The 20,923-nt window shown below is 35.9% G+C and overlaps 1 protein-coding gene and 1 long non-coding RNA gene across 9 annotated transcripts in view; one reads left to right on the forward strand and one right to left on the reverse strand.

Annotated features, from left to right (window-relative positions):
• Positions 1-20,923, forward strand: part of LOC121739525 (hepatic leukemia factor-like) — a 239,920-nt gene that overhangs the window by 87,368 nt on the left and 131,629 nt on the right. The window lies entirely within an intron of this gene.
• LOC121739529 lies at positions 4,503-19,126 on the reverse strand. The gene is made up of 3 exons (XR_006037462.1): positions 19,113-19,126; positions 14,520-14,524; positions 4,503-4,582 (listed from the first exon to the last, which is right to left on the reverse strand). It is a non-coding gene; the product is annotated as an uncharacterized LOC121739529 (long non-coding RNA).

A 20,923-nucleotide genomic window follows, 5' to 3' on the forward strand; every position in this document is an offset into this window, starting at 1 on the left:
AATCCTTGAACCATCTCAGAGGTTTCTTACTCAATTTTTAGTAGCTCCATGCATAATTATTATCAATCACCTGCATTCTCGACCGGCCGCTAGAATGTGCAGTAGCACAACGCACGCGTAAAGTTATCTCCTGTGTTGCGCAAAACGACTGAGTTACACTACTGTATATCATTTTTATTGGATAGTTCACTTGCCAATACTAAAGATTGATAATAACAATAATAGACTCTGTGTCAGCCGATTTAGACACAATTTTTTTAGAATATCGGTGACCGCGGTCTACGAATCAGCGAGAATCAGTACAGAACTACAAGGATGATTCAGCGCTATTAGAAGTAGATTATAATAAAGACTAGTAATAAAGAATTTAATAATCTTTAAAAGTTTTACAAGAATGGTATTTTTATCTGTGTGAATGTAGAGACATCAGTACCTAGATCATAGGCCCGATATAATATGTGTTGTTAATTGATTTTTCTAAATTATTTGTAGGTAATTAAATAATAATATGAATATAATATTATACTCGATGACTCCGTATCATTGCCCTCCTAACATTTCACTTCACATCGCATCTTCGTTTTCCGTATTTTTTTGGTCGTGTTTACCTTCCGGTCTTCCTCGAATTATTTTCAAGACTAATCGGTTCAGCCGTTCTCGAGTGTTTTGCGAGACTAACAACATTTAAAATTCCTTTCTATTTATATATAAATATTATAATAAGTATTATAATATAACAAGAGCAATATCAAGATGTCGATTCAGGAGTAACGATTACCCATGTCTGTGTTCCGAGTCGCTACCATATAATATTGCTCTGAGCATGCGCCATGTGGATTCTTTATAGGTTTATACATATTCTGTATAAACAAATCAAATTTCTACCGAATATAATACCGAATATTGTAATCTTATATCGTAAACTTTATAAGAAACAATCTTGCATCGCATCTCTATAAAAGCTAGAATTCATTTAAAGTGTTTTGGGAAAATAAATCATTTTTCTTGATGATGAAGATGAAATCGATGAAATCACTGATCTCACATAATATAAAAATGCTGATTTCACTTGGTCACGGCATTACCCTTGAACCGCTGGATCGATTTTGATTAAATTTCGCCCGGATGTAGACTAAAAAATATTTCTGCAGTTAAGGTCATCCCCTGACCACCTTGACCTTGACCATACATATGCCGCGTTGCCGAGATCGCACCAAAATCATATTTTTTTTACTTATCTATTACCTTAGTTCAAAATTGACCTAAAAATATTTAACGGTGAATATGTAGTAAATAAAATTGTCGATCTATTCGCGTGTGTTTCAAATAAACGTAATTTGTAAATACTAGGAAGATACTGGATGTATGCTTGAATATAAATAAATTGGTATTACTTTGGAAGCTGATATCATGAGTATAATAAAACAAATTATGAGTTAATAAGACTCTAAAAACGGTAAATTACGGCATCTCCGGGGAAAGTTCTAAACGCTTCAAAGTACTTTTATCTTGTGTCGGTTAGATATTTTGGAAGAAGCTGTAATGATTGTCTTCGTAATCTCTTCGATAAAACTAAGCTATCCAGAATATCCATCTTAAAGAACAGCTCGCTGTTCTAAAACGGACCCTAATGGCATTCATGCAAGTTTCAAATTAGAAGGAACAGCATTTGAATCAAACTTTGCAGGGTGAGAAAGGAAACCAGTCCCGCAGGACTAGCTCCACTTAAGCTAAACAACGTTCTTAGTGCCTAAAATTCGATGCTGCACGATTATGAACTTTATATCTGAACAATACGGCTGAGTTTTGTGATCAGGTCTTTATATTGGTTTGTACAAATTTTATAATGAGAAAGCGCTTATGCTCTTTTTCCTTTTTTCGTCGATTTGGCAAGGATTTTTTGTAAAAGCGCTTTCACAATCGTCTGACACTAAATAATATTCTTATTTTGTTTACCTATCTACAACAACACCTTAAATCATTAACAGATTATGAATAGCCCGCTTCAAAGTTGCTGTTCCTTACATAATATTGTCAATTTACGAAATCCTTAGTGTTAATTTAGTGTCAAATTATATTATTAAAAAGACCACTATTATAGAGTTAAGAGTCCTTCCACACGACGTTTTTTTACGCTCGTTTGTATCGATACAAACGCAAGTTGAACGCTCAGCAAACGCAACGCCGACACGTTTTAACCTTTACCGTATTTTTGTATCGATACAAACGCACGTTCATCTTGCGTTTGTATCGATACAAACGCGCGTTTCATTTGCGTCCAAAAACGTGTAATATCTGCCAAAACGCGATGAAAATGCACAGATTACGCGCGCATCAGAATCGCGCAAGACAGTGCGCAACGTCGCGTGGGAGGGCCCTAAGGTAAAGGTTACAGAGAAAAGCCAATACCTACAGGAGTCAAATTTGTATCGCTTTACTAGATTCGCTAGTTTGATAATACGTCTTAGGGTTGATTCAGACCTCAACGCGACGCGTAGATGCATTTCAAAATTAGTATGGATTTGACAGATTCGCAAGACGTCTGACGCAATTGAAATCTGTCAAATCCATACAAATTTAGAAATGCATCTACGCGTCGCGTTGCGGTCTGAATTGACCCTTACGAGTAATTATTGTTACAACTGTGGCAACTAACTGGCTGATCGTTTAGTAATACAATGCTTTTGGGATTTGTAAATTGTAGCCAACCAGTGCTTACTTCAGTTATTACGATAAGATAAATAACCAACATTAAATCAATGATGGGAAATTATTTAAAACGTCATTAGTGCATCGTGGGCCAACGCCTGAGAAGTTGTTATATCAATGCATGATTAATGATAAATGATAATATTATTGTCTTTTCTTTAGTGTTCTATAATATTTTACTTGTCATTGGAAAAAGTATGAAGTATGAGAGTGAAAATTATTTCCTTCCAAAACCTTAACATTAGCTGCTGTTATTTTGATCACTATATAATTCACTAAGTTTCTTCCACCGAAATAAAATTCGGTTTTTTTACCCTCCATCAGCTTATTCAATAGTTTCATAATACTTCCACAATATTAACACAGTTTTTAAAATATTTTTGTGTCAATTATAATATTATTAGATATGATAATAGGTATATTATTTCGTCGTAAAGATGTCGCAACACAAAGGTCGCGGGCCGCCTGGTGGCCTTCCGCCTTGTTTAGTTGTTTGTATTATACACCGAATATGGTAATATATTAATACCGAAACTATTACTCAGGAAGCAAAATATTGTTATTTATAATAAGATAAACATAATATTTCATACATAAAAATCTCTATCTGTATTATATTTTGGTATGGTATTAATAATTGTTGTTCCGTTGAGTCATCTACAGGGTGTAACAAAAATAAGTGATAATACTTAAAGGTGTGTACGTATTTCTTGTAGAGAGTTCACTGTGAAAGCAGCAGCGCTGAAAGACCAAAATTTTTTTTCACTTTTGTATGGGGAAACTCGTGAGACTCTTAATAAAAGTAAAAAAAAGTAAAAAAAAAATTCGTCTTTCAGCACTGCTACTTTCACAGTGTACACACCCTAAAGTATTATCACTTATTTTTGTACTGTATATATATAAAACTCAAAGGTGACTGACTGACATGGTGATCTATCAACGCACAGCCTAAGCCACTGAATCGATCGGGCTGAAATTTGGCATGCAGGTAGATATTAAGACGTAGGCATCCGCTAAGAAAGGATTTTGATCAATTCCACCTCTAAGGGGTTAAAATAGGGGATGCAAGTTTGTATTTGTTTGTAAGCCGCGGGCAAAAGCTCGTTAAATAATAAATAATTAAACTTTTGGAAAACGTACCTATGCCCTTACGTTGTAATGTTCTCTAAATACATGAATTAGGCTTTTTTTTTTCACAGAGATCACAATTTAAAAATCCTAGGCACACAATATTAAATACATAGAATTAATGGCTTCGCGTACCCACCTAGGCCATTAATTGATCCTGTCAATGTTTGTCCTCATATAGGTCTTGACATAATCCGGCTAAATAACGAAGTTCTGCTACTTGCCTATGTACCAATTTATCTGTGTCTTCGCTGAACATAATTCTACCAAATTACAAAGTTCTGTCTGAGCCTTAATTCATCTGCTGGTACACAGTTCTGTCTAAATCATGATGATAATGACTATTGACAAAACGAAGCCGACCTATTTCTCTACTCGTTTTTGTTCGCGACAGCTAACGACACTATTTCGAGAGCTTCCGGGTAGCAAGGATTCATTCTTAAACTTGTCTTGTTATAATGAGTATAAACCATCGAAATAGAACAGTATAGAATAGTCACTCTTGCATTTAACCGCTCAAATGTGGCTCCATTTGCTGTTATAAATCCGTATGCGACAGCGAAAATTGTATGACCTGAACGTTTTAGGGACTTATCAGAGAGAGAGCGGTCACGCGAGTTTTGCGTTTTTTGTGTTGTATTACGTAATATAGAGAATAGAGATAGTCACACAGGGAGCGTTCTGACCGCGTCAGAATTGCTCCTGTGTGACTGACCACTCGAACGTAGAATGCGAGTGCAGAACGCTGGAACGCGTGACCGCTCTCTGTCTGACTAGGTCCCATAAAGTTCTACAAAATGCACACATAGGTGACATTCGAGAGACCACTTTTCATACTTTTGAAATATCATTCGTAGCAAGTAATTGGTCGGTGAACACTTTAAGACAAAAAGATGTTTTTTTTTTTTTATGAAATAAGGGGGCAAACGAGCAAACGGGTCACCTGATGGAAAACAACTTCCATCGCCCATGGACACTCGCAGCATCAGAAGAGCTGCAAGTGCGTTGCCGACCTTTTAAGAGGGAATAGGGTAATAGGGGAGGGTAGGGAAGGGAAGGGAAGGGAATAGTTGAGGGTAGGGAAGGGAATAGGGTAGGGGTTAGGGGATTGGGCCTCTGGTAAACTCACTCACTCGGCGAAACACAGCGCAAGCGCTGTTTCACGCCGGTTTTCTGTGAGAACGTGGTATTTATCCGGTCGAGCCGGCCCATTCGTGCCGAAGCATGGCTCTCTCACGTGTAAATAAAAATACAGAAGAAGTCGAGTACCTAGTACCTACCTATGGAGAAGTCTATTGTTACGAGTAGTTTATCTTTTGGAATCTAGATGTCTTAGTTTATCTTCTAGATGTTACTGTTGAATTTCTTAACGTACTTAGTTCTGAGGTGAAGTCGACTTCCTACATATATTCACAATGATGTATATAATTTTAGCAAGATACATCTTATGCATAAACGCTATAGTTGCATCTCATAAATCCTCCTGAAATACAATAATAAACAGCATGCAGTTATCTCGTGACTAAATTTAATCTACCCACAAATAAACTAAACAATATTTAGTATTGCAAAACGTCAACCTCTGCGCAATATCAGTTGCCAAAGAACACATTTTTATTATGCCCGCTCCGCATGGCACGCGCATATAAACTACGCTGTACAGTCAGCGAAATTTTGTTTTTAATTTATCTACAGAGAGTAGTTTTTTAGAGGGTCTCATTAAAGAATTTGATGGGTATTTTCTTAGGTTTACGCGAATATTGTTCATAGCATGGATGTTGGTGAGTGCTTTTCTTATTCTCATCGATTCGCCTGCTTTCTAGCGGCCGTAGTCACGTGTATTTTAAAAGTTTAATTTATCTTTAGAATACGGTAATACAAGAGAAATGCCATAATCTTTATATGTACTATGCGAATGGGGCATACACACATAAGCATAATTTGAGATAACTTAAGACGGCAGAAAAATGTAGCGAATCGTGCGTGTTTCATACTAGGGTCTGTTTCACCACTACCTGATTAGTGCCGGATAGCCTATCCACAACTTAACTTGACAGATAGAGTATGGAGAATCTGTCAAATAAGTTGTGGATCCGGCACTTTATCAGGAAGTGCTGAAACAGGCCCTTAGTGCTACAAATATCCATGTTGGCCCTTGATGAACTAATACAAGTATTTACCAAAGAGTATTCGGCCAAGATTGCCCTATTGCTATCCATCATTTCTAATATGACACGTTTTGTCTCAACTACCAAATAGTTAAACCTTGAGGCTTGACTTACAACAAAGGGTCTTGACAAAGCTGGTTATAATTTTTTGCTCGCTGTTAATACAGGCCTACGAGGCCTCTACCAAAAGTGTTGAATCATGTCGTAAATTACAATAAACGATCTACAGTACATATCGTACCCTATTACGTACGTAGTAAAGCTGAAAATGATACGGAATTCATGTGTACCTCTACATTTTACGCTAACGCTACGTAAAGTTAAAAGATCGAGTCCGACTTGGAGAGACAGACGAATAAGTCTTGGTAAGGGCCTGTTTTGTTCTTTAGATGAGTAATCTCAAAATTTGGAAAAGCTAAAACCCGTATTTACCTACCTTCATATTATTATTTTTAACAAAAAATTAAAACCGACTTCCAAGGTAAAAACAATAATAATATGAACTAAAAAGTATTAAATAACTCTTACTCTATAATAGTGCCTTTTTCAGAATTCGTCTAAATCTCAACTATTTCTGTACATACTACAGTCTTCATTACTTTGAAGTCGGTACCAGTCCCAAAAGCTTCAGATATTCTGACATTGACTGAACTCACGATAAAATTAGCTGGTACCGACTTCAAAGTAATGAAGACTGTAGTATGTACAGAAATAGTTGAGATTTAGACGAATTCTGAAAAAGGCACTATTATAGAGTAAGAGTTATTTAATACTTTTTAGTTCATATTATTATTGTTTTTACCTTGGAAGTCGGTTTTAATTTTTTGTTAAAAATAATAATTTCACTCTTTTTAGTTGTCTACAAGATAAGGGTTTATGCGTAAATAACCACTACGAATGTTAACGATTCACATTATGTTACTGTAAGCGAAATTGTGGTAAATGCTTGCAGTTATCTAAGCGATGCTGCAATTTAAAAACTTTTATCTTTAAAGGTTCAGGAGTTCTGTTCAGTGCCTTTGGACCAAGAGACACCTTTGTATGAACTTTCTCTTATTCGTAACATATGTTTAAGTTACTAGAAACAACATTTTAACCACTATGAGTCTTTTGATAAATTTCAAGGATTTCCCTCGATTGCTCATAGATCCCATCATCAGCTTACCACTTTCGTAATTATTATACAAAACCAAGATTATATCCTATACAACAACACAAGAATTTTGAAAATCGGTCCACAAACAGCGAAATAATCACCAAAAACATCTGATTCGATGCAAAATATCACGAAAAGCATCAATAATTGGGTCATAATGCGATGACCCATGGCATAATTATGATTTTGATGATGATGATCAAAGAAATTGATGTGTTGGCTTATGCTTTCAGTTCTTTAAACAACGCCGAAATCCCCGAACCCGTATCTATAAGGATTCTAAAGTTCTGTTGGGCACCTTCGGATCCAGGGTATAACCTCATGCGAAATCTTACTTTTTGGTAGCATTTACGTCGAATGCTTCAGAAAAAATTGAAATCACTATATGTTTCCATACAAATTTCAAGGAGTCCCCTCGATTTCTCCAGGATCCCATCATCAGATCACCACTTTTGTGAACATGGTACCAAATTTGAGTTAAACCCCATACAACACAAAAAGAATTTTGAAAATCGGATCACAAACGGCTGAGTTATCGTTGAACATACAAAAAAAAAAAAAAAGATAGATACAGCCGAACGTATAACCTCCTCAGGTTCCTCAGCACCTATTTTTATTTTTAGTTCGCATATTTTTAGTGATTCGGCAATCCACATCAATTTTATTGAAGCCAAAAATAGGTTTTTGTTTAACTAAAAATTTATTGTTAGCTAAATTTATGTCGAATAAAATTTTGCTGACGTTTTGGCTTTTGCCACAAAAGATCAATTATTATTTGTTTTAATTGTTTTGGAAAATGGCAAAGTATGTGGCAGAGTAAGCAAACATTAGGTTCCGAAGTATTTAGGGTTCCGTGGCCAATAAGGCAAAAAACGGAACCTGATTTGTCATGTCTATAGCTGGCTGTCCCGTGTCCGTATATCACACCCACATTTTCATGATTCTGGTTTCTGAGGGAACAGGATATGAAAACATTAACCAACATTAACCAACTTCAAAATTATCTATATTATATTAATACGCCAGCGAAAAGCTTTGGAACCCTTTTTACGAAAAATGCGGAAACGTGGGAGCATGAAATTTCGCTCAGTTTTAGTTTATATGGAGAATATAAAACATACACTACAACGCGCACACTACCATGTGTTGACTGACAAGCCTAAACAATGTTTTTAATTATTAAATCTGAAATAAGAGAGCCAAAAGAAGAAGATAATTAAAATTAAGGTCGAATTTCCACCATTGGGCGATCTCTAGTATTTTCTAATTTTGTATTCAGTAATCCACACAATACAATAGATACTTACAGCCCTTTTTAGGGTTCCGTATTTTAAATACATTTATTGCACACAAGATATTAAAAGAAAACCTCCGAATTATTTTAAAATGTCGGTTCATTTTTCCAATCCAGTAATCCAATCTAGCGATCAATTGGATTACTGAATTAAGTTACCCGCTATTAAGTTGTAACAGTTGGTTCTTAATTTATATGAGCGACTGTGCTTAGTACGTGCTTCTACATTTTGCAACCTGCTATAAACACTGTTATAAACCGCTAATACGTTGTAAAACCTTAATGTTACTTATAACTTTTTATGGGTAAAGAATTGCTTCTTATTCGCATAGGCTCAGAATTTTTAAAGGGCGTTAGCGCACCAAACTTTCCCGTCACATTGCAATTTCATTGTATCGGCCTACCAAACGTTGTTTCCAAGATTGACTGTCGCAGCCAGTCAAAGAAAGCGATAATACTATAGGGTGTGTGTGAGAGTTCCTTATATAGAGTTCACTGTTAAAGTAGCAGCACTGATAGAGCATTTTTTTGTGCTTTGTATGGGCAATCATGGGCGTCATGACTCATGAGGTTGCCCATACAAAAGAAAAAAAACTTTTCAGGGCTGCATTTTCACAGTGAATTCTATACAGTGGCCTCAACACACCCTAAAGTATTACCTAGAGCCAGTCCACATGGCGCGTTGCGTCAGCGCTGCGTCGACGCAACGCTGCCGTTTGACGCATAGCCGGCCGGCGGCCACACGGGCGGTGCGTCATCACAGCGTTATTAAGAAGCAACCTTAACGTCAACACCCCCTCCCGCTTCGTCTCGGGGGCTGCTGTCCGTCACGTATGCGTTGCGACGTCGCAATTCGCAGCACCTTGGTTATATTTTGTATGCTGTGTTTGTATGTAAAACAACGCAAAGGCAGCGCTGTGTTGACGCAACGCTGACGCAACGCGCCGTGTGGACTGGCTCTATCACTGCGTTTTGATACACCCTATAGACTAAAAAACAGATAATCATTATTTGACTGTACTTACCTGAATTAGGCAAATAAAAATTGCCGAGTGTAGAATGTCCCATTGTTTCTCGCACAGGACTTGAATGTAAACTTCAAAAGCAGCCACCGACTGAATTTTAATTTTCAGCGCCATTTTTAAACTGCCAACAAATAATTGCAGTCCACATCTTTATGAAGTTACCCTATTAAATGGAATAAAAAATTTCGAAATACAAAATTATTCTTAATCTAGGGTCAGCTCACACTGAAAGGAAACAAAACGCGACGATGAGAATTGAGATGCATTTTTCAACACTAAAAAATTAACGCATCGTCTCTTTTCTCTTTATAAAGGAGCTGAACCCTTATATTGTGACCAATGATCAGTCTGGACTCTGGGTTATAGTTAAGTTATAAGCATTTTTTAAATATTTTTTTTATTAAATGAATAGCGAAAGAAAGACCATGCATTGCAATTATCCTAATGAAGCCATTAGCCAAACAATAAACTATCGAGGCAATTGAAATAAATAACTAAAGTATACAGTAGCAATACAATTTTCCTGAGAACTTTTCAATATTGAAACACCTGTTGAAATAATAGGATAATAATAGAATAGAATAACAATAGACTGCATACAAAGTTGCAAGCTGAACTCCTTGTAAAGTCAATAACCCCCATTAAAATAAAATAGAAATAAAAGTGTTATTTGAGGCTTTTGTGGTCTTAAAATAACTATCTGATCCAGGAAACGTTGTTTTGCCATAAACGGTTTAAGTCACTAAGTAAGCCCACTGTTCTTTCAGTTGTTTTTTAGAGCTTGACAAGGCTTTAAATGAACGTGGCGAAAAAAGCGAATTAACACTGTCATCATACAAAAACGCCATTTTTGACAGTTCTCCTTTACCAGCAGCGCCACGTTCTTTCCCGCCCACGTTCATTATAAGCCTTGTCGCATAATATGTCACGTCGATCTCATGCACAGATAATTCGACAGGCGCGATTCAGGACTGTGCATGGTTTGTTTATGTTTCAGGTTGCAAAGTTATTTCTAGAACAAAGGATCCATACGTTTCGGAGAACTTTGGCAGAGCCCAAATTTTATATTATGTAAGATCATGAAAACTTGCAATGAGTCATCGCGCGAATATCTATATATTAATACGTGAGCCAAAAACTTTGTATCCCTTTTGACGAAAAATGAGGAAACGTAGGTGAATGAAATTTTGCACAGTTATAGTTTATATGATGAAGGAGTGCATCGAGCTAATATTATTTTGAAATTATGCTTTTATCATACATTTTTTTAACAAATAAAACATTACACACACTACAACACACACACTAGGAAAAATGACAGGTTATTGAGTGACAAGCCCATACATACTCTTTTACCTATGGTTGAAGTCTGTTGACAACAAGGTGACAAATTGAAAATGGATTATTAGTTTTTTTATTTAATCTTAGATACTTTTAGACAAGGCTTACACGGCCAGTCTGAGATCAGCTAAGTCCCAGAGACAATTGTTGAAAAAAATATGATAGTCAATATTTTTTTACAAAATATAGGTAGTAGTCCTAATGTCGTTGAAACTAAGGTCGAATTTCGACCATTGGGCGATCTCTAGTCAATATAATATTTTAATAAATGAATGTAAATACGTACTCAGCGTCATTGGTTAATACGTTTGCGGTTTTGAGGGAACTCCGTTCAGTACTAAAACCGCAACACAAGAGCTGCTTCGGGTTAGTTTACATTGAAGTCATTGAAGTTTGATGCGACGCGAAGAAAATCTGCGAATGCTAAGTTGCGCCCGGTTCCGGTGTGATTTTACCCTTAATGTCGTCAATGCCCGTGTACCAAAACTAAGTAGAGTAATAAATATACGTGATACTTAATACTTTAGGGCGTGTACGTGTTCCACATATACGTGGGAGAGTCATGCTTCGGCGCGAATGGGCCACATCGACCGGAGAAAGGTATTACGTTCACACAGAAAACCGGCGTGAAACAGCGCTAGCGTTGTGTTTCGCCGAGAGAGTGAGTTTACCGGAGGCCCAATCCCCTACCTTATTCCCTTCCCTACCCTCCCCTATTCCCTTCCCATCCCTACCCTCCCCTATTAGTTATTACCCTATTCCCTCTTAAAAGGCCGGCAACGCACCTGCAGCTCTTCTGATGCTGCGAGTGTCCATGGGCGACGGAAGTTGCTTTCCATCAGGTGACCCGTTTGCTCGTTTGCTCCCTTATTTCATAAAAAAAAGAGTTCACTGTGAGTAACAGCGCTGAAAAACCAAATTGTTTTTAGGGTTCCGTGACGAAAAACGAGACCCTATTACTAAGACTTCTCTCTCTGTCTCCAGGCTGTAACTCAAGAACGGCGATAGCTAGAGAGTTGAAATTTTCACGGATTACGTATTTCTGTTGCCGCCATAACAACAAATACTAAAATTAAAATAAATCAAATATTTAAATTATCAAATGCGGAAGGTTGCTTTTAATGAATTTGGAAGATTAACCCCATGGTTGGCATGCTGTTACACACAAGAAATTGTCTCTGGCGCTGGTGCTGGTAAAAACTCTGCTTGTTATATTTCATCTCGATTCACTAAAATCACGTGTTTTAATAGTTCCGCTGTGAGTATGACATCCACCTAAAGAAAGCCACCATTCGTCCTATTATGTGTTACCAACTCAGACTATCAAGCAATGAAAAGCAATCTGGCGCATTTGCCAGACCGCAATACAAAAATAAGGATTCAGATTATACTTGATGGAAACTCCTCACCATGGTTTTGTCAGTTTCTAGGGGCTGGTTGCTTTCCTGCAACCTTTATACTGATTGCATAGTCTTAATATTGTCGCTTTTTGTTATGTTGTGAATATAACAAATAATGACAAAAAATGTAACGACAAACAAAAACCTTTAAAGGTTTTTAGTAAGTAGTAAGTAGACGACTGAAAATAATGACTGGCCGTCATACCGCAGCAGAGCACAAAAAAATTTTTTCGTAAAAATAATGCCAAAATATAAATTATTACTATTAATTTGACAATCAGCAATAAAAATATCTTATTCCAATGAAATTTTCAGTTAATAAAACGAAATAAAGATTTGTTGACTTATCATTGATTTTTATGACTGTAGATACCTGTGATTGCTTTAGAAACGATAAAATTCGGAAAATTGTTTTATATATGTATTATGTTTTTTTTAAATACCAAAAAATAATCATCAAAAATTCCTGACAGGTTTTTAGATATTCGAAAAATACAAATATCCCGAAGACTTTGTTGATGGGTGTATTTTATCAGCAATTACGGTCCATACAAGTTTCAACGTTTTGTCACTAACTGGTGGCTGACTTGGCCATCATCAAAAGTCTACGATACTTTCAGCAGACTTAGAAGTTAGAACCCTTTGAAGCTGTCTATACTATATTTTGTAAGCCTTTGATCACAATATAAGAAACAAAACTGTGTTCAATCACTGAATGTTGATTGAAAACTATAAAATAAGTTTAACAAGACTTGGCTTCTATGAAATTTGGAAACTTTTGCGAAGGATAGATTGCTTGAAGAGACTTCGCTTTTTTACATTGAATAGTTTTGGTAGGATTTTTAAAATATGTATTACTAATAAATATTTTTATGACAATTAGTCTTTAATGCTCTTAAAACGAAACTTTTACTTTAAAATATTATATTTTGTTTAATTATGACCAATATAAAGAATTAAAACTATACAATATGTTATAAAAATAAGTAATGTTAGTTTGTTATAAATACCTTGAATCAGGTCTGGCCTTTATTAATTATCAAAAAACGAAAAACCTGAAAAGCTCGATAAACCCGGGTTCCATTTTTGAAACCCGGGCTTTTTCATGATCCCAAAACCCGGGTTTCCCCGGGTTTTCGGGTTTCGGGAAAACCCGGTCTCGATGCCCTACTCACAGCTCGAAGGCTCGCATCGAGCCACTCGAAGGCTCGCATCGAGCCGGCTTGATGGAATTAAATATATCGATTTAGGGTAAAAGTATCGAGCAATGCGGTATGTGTGGACGAAATCCAGATCCGCAGGTTTTGCTCGACGTTATTGCTCGGTCCAGCAAAACCGTATGTGAGTTCTTAGCATTAGACTGTATTTTGTGCCCAGAGTAAGAAACTCTATAGTTTTAAACTCTTTACAGCTAATTACCTTTTTTTTGTTTTCATGGAATCTAAAAATGGCACTGCCATAATATAATAATTTATTTATTGCCATATATTATATATTTTTCGAGCTTACGCTTTTGAATTACTGTTTGTACCAAAATCAAATAAATAAATAATATTGATTGATATTTTGGTATTTAAATGAAATAAAATTAACATAGGATTAATTTTATGTACTTATTTAATCAATCAATTTTAATTGACATTTGACACAAATAATATAAACTGACAGCTATAGCTCAATTGACGAATCTTGGTACTTGCATACACTTAGCCGTACTTGGCTGCTTGCCGTTCTTTAAATAGCTTCATAGTTCAGCGGTTCCTGCTAGGCGGTGAACCGGCAAATCACTATCATTGGGGAGGCCGAACATAAATACACTAATGACATGTCTCTGTCAGTCGCACAGTATAAATCTCTATAGTAGTTTGAGCTGTGTCCCTGGAATCGAGCAAGAACAAGTTTAAAGTGACTTGCTGCTGCTCGGTTAAATTATAAATATCATTAGGTATGGTATATAAAATAAGGTATGGTAGGTCATCACGTAGACATTCTAAAAAGATTTGATTCACTGAGAAATAAAACAATTTTATTTTATTTTTATTTTTATCACGGTGACAGCTGTGCCGATAAGAGGTCTAAAATTAAGATGCTGTTCTATAATATATTGATGCTGTGGTTTCAGCGTCTAGAGCTCAGTTACGTCTCTCTTCTTCGTTCTTCGTCTACAAGTAATAAAGAAACTGTCGCACTCGGACAAATTTAATAAAAATCAACTTTATTTAATGACGAATATTACATATGTTCTATAATATTACACTAGCCAAAAGCCGAGCTTTGTGAGGGCTCGCGTCGTCACACCTTGACTGACTGGTATCAATCTACATATTATAAATAACACTCCTCTCTTTTGTCGGGGGTTAAAAATTACTATGTTAAAGCACAAATCAATAGGCATGATAGTTTTTCCATAAAGTGTATTATAAAATGTAAACATTGTGGGATATACTAGGGCTCGCTTCGCTCGCCCTGATCACCTGTCAAACTCTTAATTTAAGTTAAGTTATCTGAGAGTTCATAATATTAATTAAAATGTTTACGATTATTCCTTATTAGACGAAAATTATTCGTTAATTTTTTTCCGAAAAGCCTACCTGTAAACATCACTTGACGTTCGAAGAGCTCTCAATTTGAAACTCGTACACTTCGCACCCAGCGGTGTCGAAAATGCACCCTCAAAACTGTTTCTAGCTTTACGCGGTTGTTGAAATATCCTCGAAAATATCCAAATAGCATATTAACCGACTATGGAAATAGGCCATGAAATTGGTATTTTCACGTATGTTTGATGCATCATACTGTATATCACTATTTTATGAAAAAATATCTCGTAATTTTTTGATGACTTATTTGATGAGGTATATTTACTAAGTTTATCTATTCACTGGCGCTTTTAATTGTCCATCAAAATATTGACCAATTAAAATGTTAACTATCACACTTGTGTCAAAAAAACAAGAGACTATTTGCTCTCTTTTCCTATATTTAAAAAACATTACGTCACGTCCTGTCATCGCTTTGAAATGTCAATCTTCGCGCGCGGAATGGACAAGAATTAAACCGATATTAGTGATTTGTTTGTATTTTTGTTTTGGCAGCGTAGTTGCTAGGCGAATGTCTCCTTGTCTATTTGTAACGGATTATTTTGGGGGTGTCGATGAGCAGTGGTTTTGCTACTTGACGTATAGTCGGGAAGAATGACGTGTGACCTACGAATAATAAAAACTAAGGAATCGTAACTCCCATACTATTACAGTTTTAAATGTGGTTCCTTTTGATCTGTCATGTAACGTCAGCCAAGTACCGCTCAAGGTCACCTAAATATTGCAAATGTATTGAAATGTGTACCTAAGGTACGCTTTTTTGACAAGTATTGTGGAGCATGTTTTTGACGGAGTTTTCCTTAGTTTTTATTATACGTAGCGTGTGACTGACGAATTTTTTACGGAATGTTACCTATAGTCTGTCAAGAAAGTAAAGAAATTAAAAGTGGCAACATCGTAGTGTCATCCCGTTAAAATCAATCTGAGAAAGGATGACACTACGATGTTGCCACTTTTTAATTTCTTCACTTTCTTGACTATTTTATTCGCTAAATAGTGGAAATAATCGACATTATATTATGGGATCAACACCCTAGAGTAATTTTACCCACAACACATTAATACACAAGAACAATAATTATAATTGCCTAATATTGCATCCGGCCCTTTGAAAACCACTGTCTAATGAAATATAGTCTCAAGTCTGGCTATATTTTAGCCGGACGAGAGTTAAACCCAGTGTGAAAATATGTATGAAAAATTATTCATATTTGCGGACGAAGTCGTGGGAAATAGTTAGTGAGAAATATTTATCCAACAGATTAATATACCCTTTCTACGCCTGATTGTCGAGGATAGCTCCATAAAGTAACGTTAATTACTATTGATTTTGTGAACATAAGGTGCAAAAATAAATATCCTAAAATAATCGTAGCTCAGCTCCGATATTACTTAGAACAATTTTTATTACTAATATATGTTTCTCTAATGTAGTGCTACAAAATAGTTATGGTTTTATCCCTGGCCGCTGGAAAAAAAAATGACGCCACAGGTCCATACAAAGTTACCCAATGCCCTTTATTTATTCGTCTCTGAATGCGCACTATAATAATTCTTACTTGCTCTGATCACTGATGTTAAAATTAACCTGGTTTAAATATATGTCACTTTTTAACTGTTTTTATTTGCACTGTGCAATAAAGTATAAATAAATAAATAAAATAAAATAATATCATCAGCAAAGGAGCCGAATCGCAATTCCACGAGAAACAAACTTTTAATTCGAGGAATCTACACGTTTCTTGTAAAAGCTGATAAAAGACAACAATAATTATTGTTCTTCTGAATAAAGAACAAAGCAAGTTTAAAATTACTGTCAGGGTTTTATTTTGGTTACCGCTCGGAGTTGTTAGATTTTGTAGTCTAGATACTACAGTAGCACTAACTCGTAAAATTAGTCTCGCTGTGAACTAAAGTAGTTTGTGAAACGCGTGTCGTCGTGCATACTCAAGCGTTCGGGGATACTTCACTACGGTGAAATACTGCAACTTCACTCTTTAAATAGGAGTACAAGTACTTATGTTTGAATAGTCGCTTACAATACATATATTAATATTAGAATAGTTACTATAGTTGATTACTTTCAATAGTCAATAGTAGATTTTTTACTTTGTTTGAGCAGCCGAAACCCCATTTTTTTATTGACTTTTTATAGTCTATAGAAATAAGGCTAAATACGCTAGCGGCTAGAGGACAACGCTTCAGCTGCTGGCTAATGAAAAAGAAAAAAGATTACCTATGTCTGCCCATACCCTCACAAATACCTGCTATTTCTCCAATACCTAAAATAAGTACTTTATCCAAGTAAAACAATCTAGTTATGTTCCATCGGCCAACTAGGTATGAATTCCGCCATGCATGCACCTGGGGCCCAATTCTCGGTTCGAACTTAGGGTCAGTTTACATTGCAATATCGGCTTTGCGACGCATTTGTAAAATAGCCATTCAATTTTATACCAGGCCGTACCAGCCCAACACCACAGGCAGTCTGTCAATTCAATGTATATCTTTTTTTCTAAAAAAAATGTTCCATTTTAAATGCCTCATTAACCTAGATTTTCCTGAATATCCATGGCCACTATAATGTATTAATTAGCATGTCCCTATGTTTTCTTTTTTTCATAATTTAATTATTAAAAAAGATATGAACGTTCAAAAACCTAAAATAATGGCCAGATTTTCCGCTGTGTTCAAACATCCAGAAAACAAATTAAGCTAGCTTATTAAAAAAAATGAAACATAGGAACACAGCTTAAGCCTTGCTTTAATTTTTTAAATGAACAAAATACTTAAACCGGTTAAGTTTTGGAGAAGAAATCAGGGGGCAACGAATCGTTGATTTTCTGCAGTTGTCTCTATCGCGCTCTGCGGGGGGAGGCTGGAGGTAAGGGAGACAGCAATAGATATTATAAGTACTTTTTTCATTTCTCTTTCCCTTGGTGTATCCTCCTAAAACGCATAACATTGCAGCGCTAACTGCGGTTTGCGAACTGACCCTTGGGCTCACTTGGACGTGAGGCAGCATGTGTGCGTGTGACTTCTTTTGTGAGACTGTGACAAATATTAGAATATTATTTAAAAACAAAAGAAGAAATCGCTTTTCACTGTGTGGCAGAAAACGCCAGTTCTGTTATGCTGGAACTTGGCTTGATACGCTACCGCGTGTCTAGATATCGACTTGCAAATCCCACACTAAATATACTTACCAAGTTCGAGCAACGTTTACTTAATAAATATGGAAAGAAAATAGAGCTTCATTTCTGTGTGTTAGTTAAATAAAATATTATGTTGCTTTAAACTTGAATAGCTCTCGGAGTCTCGAGAGCGATCCTGAAAGTAGGTATTTACTCGACTATAGTTACTAGTTACTACCTATTGGCGCAAACGGCCGCTCACTCCTATCTCTATCGCGCGGCAAAAATGTATGCCTTACTGCTGTTTCGCTTTCCGAGAATCCCGGAGTGTTTGTTTCTTTTTGTGTCAGAAAGAAAGTCACTGCACCTGCAATGCAGATCTAATATTATTAATGTGAAAGTGTGTCTGTCTGTCTGTTACCTTCACGCCTAAACCGCTGACCCAATTTTGCTGAAATTCGGTATGAAGATACTTTGAGACCCGGGAAAGGACATAGGATACTTTTTATCCCGGAAAATGTACGGAACTCGCGCAAGTTGTCCAAGAGTTGCAAGCATCATGCACCTAATAAGTCAACCCTTTGAATCACTCTATCTATTAAAGAAACCGCATCAAAATTCGTACAGTAGTTTTAAAATCAGACTACGGAAATTTCCGTACCCACTTTAGCTCTACCCGTTGGGTTTCTCATTAAAATATAAACGCTACTCAATCTAAGAGATAATTACTTTGAAGTAACACGCATCATTTGAGTGTATTGTAATTAATCTTAGCCATTTGCCAATTAGTATTGGAATGATTTAGAACGGACGCGCCACCTTGCTATATGCACTATGCAGTTCGGCTAGACGTAACAATATGATTGTTGTTTAAATTTAGAATAAAGTAAATTGGGAACTTCGATAGCATTCACAATTAGACTAGCACGAGTCGGCGCATGAGTACCGAAAACTATTCCACCTCAATTTTTTTATGCGATCCTCTTCAAATTGCCCTCCTGATGATACAAATGCATGTTGCCAGGGCGCAACCCGGTGCCATATTGTTTAAACAAACATTGTTTAAACAATTGCAAGAAATTGTTATTTTTCAACCGTACAATCTTTTTTATATTCTTTATTGAAATACCAATAGAAAAGGTCCTATGACTTTTTACGATAAAGTTAATATTTTTAAAGATATGAATTTCCAAAGGTTCGAAAAACCTCAAATTTGGGTTCTTTCGACCGATGAAAAATATATTAAAAAAATAATAATGTCAAAGTAATATATATTTTTAAATTCTATATACAATAGTTAATAATATTGTTAATAGAGATTTCAAAAAAATTCATTGTTTATATCTTTTTTTTATCTTAGCCAAAGTAGACAAAAAATTGTGTTTTTGTATGGGAGCCCCCTTAAACAATTACTTTATTTTAATTTTATTAATAATTATTAAAGTACAAATATAATTAAAGATTTTGTGAAAATTTCAGAAGTCTTAATAATAGGGTTTACTAAGACTTCGTTGTCTGTCCGTCTGCCTGTTTGTCTATATGTCTCCAGGCTGTATCTCAAGAACCGCTATAGCTAGACTTCTGATATTTTTACAGATTGTGTATGTCTGTTGCCGCTATAAGAACAAGTACTTTTTTTTTTTTTATGAAATAAGGGGGCAAACGAGCAAACGGGTCACCTGATGGACAGCAACTTCCGTCGCCCATGGACACTCGCAGCATCAGAAGAGCTGCAAGTGCGTTGCCGGCCTTTTAAGAGGGAATAGGTTAATATAGTAAGGAAGGGAAGGGAATAGGGGAGGGAAGAGAGGGGAATAGGGTAGGGGATTGGGCCTCCGGTAAACTCACTCACTCGACGAAACACAGCGCAAGTGCTGTTTCACGCCGGTTTTCTGTGAGAACGTGGTATTTCTCCGGTCGAGCCGGCCCATTCGTGCCGAAGCATGGCTCTCCCACGTATTAAAATAAAATAAAGTTAATATTTAAGGGGGGCTCCCATACAAGAAACGTGATTTTTTTGGCCTTTATTGCTCGTAATCAATGTAACATAGAATATCATTGCTCGTAATCAATAATAGTAACAGCGAGGCACTTGAAAATTTCACGAAATCTTTAATTATATGCGTACTTTAATAATTAATAATAGAATTAAAATAAACTAATTGTTTAAGGGCGGCTACCATATAAAAAACACAATTTATTGTCTACTTTTGCTAAGATAAAAAAAAGATATAAACAATGAATTTTTTTGAAATCTCTATTATTAATATTATTAACTATTGTATATAGAATTTAAAAATATATATTACTTTGACATTATTTTTTTTTTTAATATTTTTTTCATGGGTCGAAAGTACCTAAATTTGAGGTTTTTCGAACCTTTCAAAATTCATATCTTTAAAGATATTAACTTTGTCGTAAAAAGTCATGGGACCTTTTTTATTGGTATTTCAATAAAGAATATTAAAAAAAATTGTTCGGTTGAAAAATAACAATTCCTTGCAATTGTTTAAACAATGTTTGTTTAAACAATATGGCACCGGGTTGCGCCCTGGCAACATGCATTTATATCATCAGGAGGGCAATTTGAAGAGGATCGCATAAAAAATTGAGGTGGAATAGTTTTCGGTACTCATGCGCCGACTCGTCCTAGTCTAAATTCCAGTTTTATATTATTACGGCTGGACGCATGCACACGTTTTCCGTATGCGTTTTCCTAATGTGGAATTTCGAATTCTGTAAGCCTAGTGCAAGCAAGCGTTCGTTTTTCATCACGTGCGAACGCGCCGGCTTGCATTCGAAACGCACCTGGGGAATTCGTTTCGTTAGGAAAAAGCGACCGTGTAAGTTAATGTGTTTTCTACTGATTCCATGCATCTGAAATCCGAATACGGAAAACGAACATTTTTGTGATTTTAAATAATGTTCCCGGTCATAAAGCCTTCATTTAATTATGCAAAATAACGGC

This window comes from Aricia agestis, chromosome Z (genome assembly GCF_905147365.1).
Source record: "Aricia agestis chromosome Z, ilAriAges1.1, whole genome shotgun sequence".
Taxonomy (NCBI): Eukaryota; Metazoa; Arthropoda; class Insecta; order Lepidoptera; family Lycaenidae; genus Aricia; species Aricia agestis.